This window comes from Microcaecilia unicolor, chromosome 8 (genome assembly GCF_901765095.1).
Source record: "Microcaecilia unicolor chromosome 8, aMicUni1.1, whole genome shotgun sequence".
NCBI classification, from domain to species: domain Eukaryota; kingdom Metazoa; phylum Chordata; class Amphibia; order Gymnophiona; family Siphonopidae; genus Microcaecilia; species Microcaecilia unicolor.
The window spans coordinates 106,781,500-106,790,495 of record NC_044038.1 but is presented as its reverse complement, the minus strand read 5'-3'; the positions used below and the strand labels follow the sequence as shown (position 1 = coordinate 106,790,495).

The 8,996-nt window shown below is 47.7% G+C and overlaps 1 pseudogene; it reads left to right on the top strand.

Annotated features, from left to right (window-relative positions):
* Positions 1-1,139: 1,139 nt before the first annotated feature.
* On the top strand, positions 1,140-7,031 carry LOC115476193 (annotated as a pseudogene).
* The last annotated feature ends 1,965 nt before the right edge of the window (positions 7,032-8,996 follow it).

The following is an 8,996-nucleotide window of genomic DNA, read 5'->3' as shown; positions in this document are numbered from 1 at the left end:
CCAATCTCAGGATTGTTTATAGAGTAGATTGCCCCCACCCTTGCCAGTTCAGCACTTGCCACAGTGAAATGTAACTGTGTCAAAGGTGACCTCTGATTTTTACAAGCTAGCTCTCTTTTGTATCAGAGATGATTCTGATTTTAAGAAGCCTAGCTCTTATTATGAGCCATTTGCTTGCAGAGGCCTAGCTCTTTAGCCTGAGCCATTGACCTGTATTTTACTGAGAGCAAGGGCGGCCATATATATACATACATTATGTACTTATGATAGGGATGCATGGAGGGGACAGAGGAGCATGGGTGGGAGGGCAGGGCTCAGGGAGAGAGGGGAATTGCTGGATAGGGATGAATGGAGGGGGCAGGGGCATGGATGGGAGGGCAGGGCTCGGAGAGAGGAGAAATTGCTGGACATAGAGGGGAGGGCAGAGAGATGAAGGAGATGAAATGAGGGAAAAGGAAGAGAGGAGAAAAACTGCACATGTATGAAGAAAATAGGCAGAAGCTGAGGACCAGAAATGAAGAAGAAAGGAAAGAAATAAATAAATGGAAAGGAAGCCCTGGAAACGGAGTTAAGAGGACAGATAGCAGCACAATCAGATACTGGGCCAGCATGATCAGAAAAAGAAAGCCACCAGACAGCAAAGGTAGAAAAAAATCATTTTATTTTCATTTTAGTGTTTGGAATATGTCCACTTTGAGAATTTACATCTGCTATCTTATTTTGCAATGTATAGCAATTTGTTTCTAAGAATATTGCTGACAATTCCTGGCAGTGTGGCAAGTGGTGAGCGATCATTTTCATGGGGGGGGGAGGGGCGCCAACCCAGTCTGCAGGGGGGCACCAGAGACCCTAGGCACGGCCCTGACAAGCAGCATACATGTTACAGAAAAACAGAGCTATAAAATAGAAAAGAAACAGGAAGCTTAATAAAGACAATTACAAATCTCTTTCCTAGAACCCTAACTAGAGGAGGGAGGGGAGGTCCCATAAAACAAAGTAGAGAAATGAAAGTAATATTTCAAGATATAATCTATAACACATTAAATCCTCAAGACACAATAATATAATACAACTAGTTATTAATACCACTAGAGATTTTCTTTAGGTTCAGAAAACTATGATAACTATCTCTATGATCTTTCAGAGCCACGTCCGCCTTTTTTGCAAGCGAAAGGCAGTGCTCATGCTTGCGTAGCGGTGCCCGGATGAAAGCCCATTGGTCTTCTACTCTTCTTAGCTCCATTACCCATTAGTACTCTTGCTGCGGAGTGAGCCGAGGCTGAGCCGACGTGCAGACCGTGACGTTGCTGTAGAGGTTGTGAGGTGCTCCGTCAGCCATGAAGTTGCTGCTGTTGCTCACTTTGCTGGCTTTCCCAACCACCTTTCTTCTGAGCCCCGGCAGAGGTTCAAGTACACTAGTTGCAACACAAGATCCTACAGAGGATGAAGAAGCAGTAGGAGACTCTGTAGTAGAAGATGAAGCTGAAGTTGAAGAAGATGAAACAATGGATCTGACTGAAGAAAAAGATGATGAGGAACATTTAACATCAGGGGAATCCAAAGCCTCACCTAATGCTGATGCAACTATCCTGTTTGTTAAAGGAGAAGATTTCCCAGCAAATAACATTGTGAAGTTCTTGGTTGGCTTCACCAACAAAGGTCCAGAAGATTTTGTTGTTGAATCGCGAGATGCCTCATTCCAGTATCCACAAGACTACCAGTTCTACATTCAGAATTTTACAGCATTGTATTTGAACACAGTGGTGCCACCCCAGAGACAAGCTATATTTGAATAATCCTTCATACCTGCTGAGCCTATGGGTGGTCGGCCATTTTGATTGGTTATTAATCTGAATTATAAGGATGGAAATGGAAATGTGTTCCAAGATGCGGTTTTCAATCAGACTGTCACAATTATTGAAAAGGAGGATGGGCTCGACGGAGAGATAAACTTTATGTATTTATTCCTTGGTGGATTTGGTTTGCTTGTTGTCGTCGGTCTCCATCAACTATTAGAAACAAGAAAAAGAAAGAGACCAGCACAGAAAGTGGAGATGGGTACTGCAAGTCAGAATGATGTTGACATGAGCTGGATTCCTCCAGAAACTCTGAATCAGATCAACAAAGCTTCACCAAGTAGTGGTGTAGCAAGGGCAGGGCGGGGGGGCTGTCCGCCCCGGGTGCCAGCACAAGGGGAGTGCATCTCCCGCTGTTCCCACCCAAAGTCCTCTTCGTTCTGCCACCCCCCGCACCAGGTCCCTGTCTTTAAAAACAAACCTTCAAAGCGATGGCGAGGCACAGCGCCTCGCATCTGGAGGTAAAAGAAGTAGATCGTCTCATTGGGCCTTCTCTCACTCTGTCCCGCCCTCCTCTGACGCAACTTCCTATTTCCGCAAGGGCGGGACAGAGTGAGGGAAGAGAAGGCCCAATCAGACGATCGACTTCTTTTACCTGCAGACACGAGGCATTGTTCCTCGCCACTGCTTTGGAGGTTTCTGTTTAAAGGCAGGCTGCGGGAGCTGGCAGGAAGAGAGGACTTTGGGTGGGAGTAGCAGATTCTGGACGGAGCTGAGGGTAGGCAGGTGGGGACTGGGTCAGGGGAGGACTCAGAGGGGAGAAGGGGACTGGGTCAGGGGGACAGATGGGAGAAGGGGCGTGGAGCTGGAAGGAACTGGGGTCTGAAAAGGGGGCAGGAGGGAGAATGGATTTGGGGCTGAAAAGGTGAGCAGATGAGAGAATGGGGCTGGAGCTGAAAAGGGGGGCCCTAATGCAAGGCATGTGCATGAAGGGGACTGAAACTGGGAGTGAAAAAGGGCAGGGGCAGAAACCATGGGGACTGGGGGCTGAAAAGGGGACAGGGAGAAGAGGAAACTGCCCACCTTCTTTCCTCCTCGAAATGCACCTCTTGTTCCTCTGACCCCATCCCCACCAACTTACTTAACACCATCTCTCCTACTGTCACCCCACCAATCTGTCATATCCTCGATGATACGCTGAAACCTTCTGCTCAGTGTGCTGCTGCGGCTAGGAAAGCGAATAGAATGTTGGGTGTTATTAAGAAGGGTATGGAGTCCAGGTGTGCGGATGTTATAATGCCGTTGTATCGCTCCATGGTGCGACCGCACCTGGAGTATTGTGTTCAGTACTGGTCTCCGTATCTCAAAAAAGATATAGTAGAATTGGAAAAGGTACAGCGAAGGGCGACGAAAATGATAGTGGGGATGGGACGACTTTCCTATGAAGAGAGGCTGAGAAGGCTAGGGCTTTTCAGCTTGGAGAAGAGACGGCTGAGGGGAGATATGATAGAAGTGTATAAAATAATGAGTGGAATGGATCGGGTGGATGTGAAGCGACTGTTCACGCTATCCAAAAATACTAGGACTAGAGGGCATGAGTTGAAGCTACAGTGTGGTAAATTTAAAACGAATCGGAGAAAATTTTTCTTCACCCAACGTGTAATTAGACTCTGGAATTCATTGCCGGAGAACGTGGTACGGGCGGTTAGCTTGACGGAGTTTAAAAAGGGGTTAGATAGATTCCTAAAGGACAAGTCCATAGACCGCTATTAAATGGACTGGAAAAATTCCTCATTTTTAGGTATAACTTGTCTGGAATGTTTTTACGTTTGGGGAGCGTGCCAGGTGCCCTTGACCTGGATTGGCCACTGTCGGTGACAGGATGCTGGGCTAGATGGACCTTTGGTCTTTCCCAGTATGGCACTACTTTGGTCTTTCCCAGTATGGCACTACTTATGTACTTATGTACTTATGTACTTATCCTCAACCTCTCTCTCTCCACTGCAACCTTCAAACACGCCGTAGTCACACCATTCCTCAAAAAACCATCACTAAACCCTACCTGTCCCTCCAACTACCGCCCCATCTCCCTCCTACCCTTCCTCTCCAAGATACTTGAACGCGCTGTTCACAGCCGCTGCCTTGGTTTTCTCTCCTCTCGTGCCATCCTCGATCCGCTTCAATCCGGTTTTCGCCCTCTTCATTCGAAAGAAACAGAACTCTCTAAAATCTGTAATGACCTGTTCCTTGCCAAATCCAAAGGTCACTACTCCATCCTCATCCTCCTCGACCTATCCGCCGCTTTTGACACTGTCAATCATGATTTACTTCTTGCCACACTGTCCTCATTTGGGTTCCAGGGCTCTGTCCTCTCCTGGTTCTCCTCTTATCTCTCCCACTGTACCTTCAGAGTACATTCTCATGGATCTTCCTCCACCCCCATCCCGCTCTCTGTTGGAGTTCCTCAGGGTTCTGTCCTTGGACTCCTTCTTTTTTCAATCTACACCTCTTCCCTGGGCTCGCTGATCTCATCGCATGGTTTCCAATATCATCTTTATGCTGACAACACCCAGCTTTATCTCGCCACACCGGACATCACTGCGGAAACCCAGGCCAAAGTATCGGCCTGCTTATCCGACATTGCTGCCTGGATGTCCAACCGCCACCTGAAACTGAACATGGGCAAGACCGAGCTTATCGTCTTTCCACCAAAACCCACTTCTCCTCTTCCTCTACTCTCTATCTCAGTCGATAGCACCCTCATCCTCCCCGTCTCATCTGCCCGCAACCTCGGAGTCATCTTCGACTCCTCCCTCTCCTTCTCTGCCCATATCCAGCAGATTGCCAAGACCTGTCGCTTCTTTCACTTTAACATCAGCAAAATTCGCCCTTTCCTCTCGGAGCACACCACCCGAACTCTCATCCACTCTGTCATTACCTCTCGCCTCGACTACTGCAACCTACTCCTCACTGGCCTCCCACTTAACCATCTATCCCCCCTTCAATCCATTCAGAACTCTGCTGCACGTCTTATATTCCGCCTGGACCGATATGCTCATATCACCCCTCTCCTCAAGTCACTTCACTGGCTTCCGATCAGGTACCGCATACCGCAAGCTTCTCCTCCTAACCTACAAATGCACTCAGTCCACAGCCCCTCATTACCTCTCCACCCTCATCTCCCCTTACATTCCTACCCGAAACCTCCGCTCATAAGACAAATCCCTCCTCTCAGTACCCTTCTCCACCACCGCCAACTCCAGGCTCCGCCCTTTCTGCCTCGCCTCACCCTATGCTTGGAATAAACTTCCTGAGCCCATTCGCCAAGCCCCCTCCCTGCCCATCTTCAAATCCTTGCTCAAAGCCCACCTCTTCAATGTAGCCTTCGGCACCTAACCTTTATACCTCTATTCAGGAAATCTAGACTGCCCCATTTTGACTGCCCTATTTGACTGACTGTACATTTGTCCTTTAGATTGTAAGCTCCTTGAGCAGGGACTGTTAAACTGTACAGTGCTGCGTAACCCTAGTAGCGCTTTAGAAATGTTAAGTAGTAGTAGTAGTAGTAGGGAGAAGTGGCTGGGACTGCAGTTCGGGACTGGTGGGAGAAAAGGGCTGGGGCTGAAACTGGGGACTGGTGTGGGGACTGGGGACTGAAGCGGGGACAGGGAGAAGTGGCTGGGGTTGAAACTGGGGGCTGATGGGATAGTGGGGCTGGAACTAGGGGGCAGTGAGAGAGAGAGAGGGGATAGATCCTGGATGGATGGGGGAGTGAGAGGGAGGGCAGACCCTGGATGGATGGGAGAGGGAGGGCAAATGGTGGATCAAAGGGGCAGAGAGAAAAGGCAGACAGTGGATAGAAGGGATTGAAAGAGCAGACGGTGAATGGAAGGGGGGGAGAGAGAGAGGGCAAACCGGGTGGATGGAAGGGGCAGAGATAGAGGGCAGATGCTAGGTGAAAGGGAGAAAGAGGGCAAATGTGGATGGGAGAGAGAGCAGACATTGGATGAAAGGGGCAGGGAGAGAGGGCAGACATTGGGTGGCGGGGACGGGAGAGAGAAGGCAGACACTGGATGGCTGGGAGAGAGAGAAGGCTGATGCTGGATGGAAGGAAGACAGTGAAAAGAAGATGAGGAAAGCAGAAACCAGAGACAACAAACTGTAAATAAAATACATATTTTCATTTTTTTGCTTTAGGATAAAGTAGTATTGTAGCTGTGTTAATAAATGCTTATATATAGACCATGGAAATAAGGTAATCTTTATTGGACTAATTTTAATATATTTTGACTAACTTTCGTAGAACAAAACCCCCTTCCTCAGGTCAAGATAGGATACTGTAACAGCACTATACTGTATTGATCTGAGGAAGGAGGTTTTGACCTCTGAAAGCTAAATGTATTAGTCCAATAAAATGGTATTATTTTATTTTCTATATTTGTTTTATTTCTATTTGTTAATTTGTAAAGTGATTGGTATTGGTTGGTATTGGTTAGTTTTTTTCAAATTTACATCTGCTGTCTTTATATTTGCACAGTACTAGGGGACATTTTCTGTTTCTGTGGTGTTACATTGTATGCTCAGTCTGGCCTCTTGGGGGTTCAGTTTAATTTTTGTCTAAATAGAAAGTTTATGATTACTTATTCTATAGTGGTTTAGGGTTTATCTGTGTTTGTGAAAAAGACACGGCTTTCAGTTGGCATTGACTGTGCAGGACCGACGATCTGTACTAGTCTGTCTGGTTTTGTTTTACAATAGGTGAATTGATGTTCTAGTGCTCACTATAGAGTTTAAGATGCTTTCCTTTTCCTTATATGACTCGTAGAAATTGTAGAAATTACTGCTTATGGTATGGTAGAATTGCTCTAGAGATCCTGAGTGTTTTGTATTCTCGATATGCCTAGTACTGGATTTTTTTTTTGGGGGGGGGGGGTTAAAAAATGACCGGCCCCGGGTGTCAACTACCCTAGCTACGCCACTGTCACCAAGGAAGTCTCCGAACAAAAGGGCACAGAAGAGATCAGCAGGATCTGATGAATAAAATAAGCAGCGTGCCATGTTGATTCCAGCTAATTTTGCTCTCTTGCCAGAGTGGAGGGTGGTACAAAGAAACCATATGAACACATCAAAAGAGGAGAGGGAAATTTGGACTGAGCAGTGTTTGAAATTTTGACTGCAGGAAATTAATGCTATAGGTGTACTGTTCTCAGATTTTTCCATAAAAGTAACTTTTTACCAAAAAAAAAAAAGAAAAGCTCTTATGTCAAACTGGAAAAAAAAAGGCGTACTTGATACCTCAGTAATGAACTACACACTTGCTAACAAAAAAGTAACACCCAAACTTTTTGTCTCAGTACACATTGCCAAAAATTCCTGTTTCCTGAGTCACCATATTGACATCAGAATATATCCACAGCTTTTGTCCACAAAACGTCATTTGAGAATTACGAAAATGCATTTTCTTCACATCATTTAAATCTTGCTCAAACACAAATGACACTAATAAAGTAGCTCTTTACTGGACATCTGATAACAAATCCTTCAAAACTGCAGATAAATCTTTTAAAACATTATCATTTTGAACTTGATGTCCCTCAGCAGGTCCCATTGAAGATTTTGTGGTATTTGGTAAGCATTAAATCTTATTGAACGGAGGCATAACATTTAGAGGATACTTCAAAACTTCAACAAGATATTTCTTGAAATATTCAACAGGATCTAAACCTTAGGGAAATTAAGCACACATAGGTTGAATCTTCTATTGAAATTTTCTAGTTCAAATTTGCGTTGACTCAAAGTTTTCTCATTAATTATTGTAGAGACAGTATCCTTAAGCTTTTTAATTTCAGATTGGGTTTGCTGAAAAAACCCCATGCCATCTTGTTTAACTTTCTCTACAGTTTGCGATAACAAGTCTACTGTATAAAAATGCTACAGCTATGAGCCTTGGTCCCCTGCCTAGACTTTGGTTCAGGCTCTAAAATGAGGGAAAAGCTTACAGGCCTGTGTGACTCTTGCTTGAACTCCCAGTGTTGGAGCTCTAAAGAGAACAACAGGAAACACAAAGGTGGAAGTCCAAAGGACAGAATGACATTGTGGTCAGCCATGGTGTGAGAAAGGAAAGGTATAGCTAGATGTAGGGTCTTGCTTAAGATTTGTGGTCAAGGAGGTAAAGACAAAACCATGTTAGCTGTCCCGTCCCGGGCCCTTACCTGGGGGCCCACAGCGGGGGGCGAAGACCGACGGAGGCCGCGGGATCCGGGGCGGCGAAGACGAGCCGCCGACGGGGCCGGCGCTGCCGCGGGCCGCTCTGAGGCCGGCGATCCGCTGGAGCGAGCGCCGGCCTCGGAGAAGGGGATACGCCGGCCAAGATGGCAGCGACGGCGTCGTCGTCTCCCTCGCTGGAGCGGACCAGCGAGCCAGCCCCGCCTACTCGCGCCGGATTGGCGCATTGACAAGGAGACCCCGCCCGCCGGGCAAGCTGGCCAATCCAGGCCTCCCTTGCCTGCCTAGGCCGGGGGGATTGGCTCCAGCTGCTTGAAGGGGATGGACGGGCGGGGGATTTAAACAACGAAACGGGAAGAGTCCAGTGCTTCCGTTTCGTTCGTCAGAAGCCCACACAGTGGATCGGAAGGCTAGCCACCTTCAGAGACTGTGTCCTCTTCAGCTAGCCGTCCTTGCTAGCCACCTTCAGAGACGGTGTCCTCTTCAGCTAGCCGTCCTTGCTAGCCACCTTCAGAGACTGTGTCCTCTTCAGCTAGCCGTCCTTGCTAGCCACCTTCAGAGACTGTGTCCTCTTCAGCTAGCCGTCCTTGCTAGCCACCTTCAGAGACTATGTCCTCTTCAGCTAGCCGTCTTTGCTAGCCACCTTCAGAGACTGTGTCCTCTTCAGCTAGCCGTCCTTGCTAGCCACCTTCGGAGTCTGTGTCCTATTCAAGCAAGCCGTCCTTGCTAGCCACCTCCAGAGACTGTGTTCCTCTTCCAGCTAGCCGTCCTTGCTAGCCCCCTTCAGAGACTGTGTTCCTTTTCTGCGCTAGCCGTCCTTGCTAGCTGCCCTTTAGAGACTGAGTTGCTGACTACCAGCCAAGCCGACCGTCACCCCGCGGTTCCAGCAGTCCTGCTGGCCGCCTGCAGCTGGGGGCTCAACCCTCGGTGAACGGCGGTCGCCGCGGGTGAAGATTCGGGGTGCGCGGCAGTCCT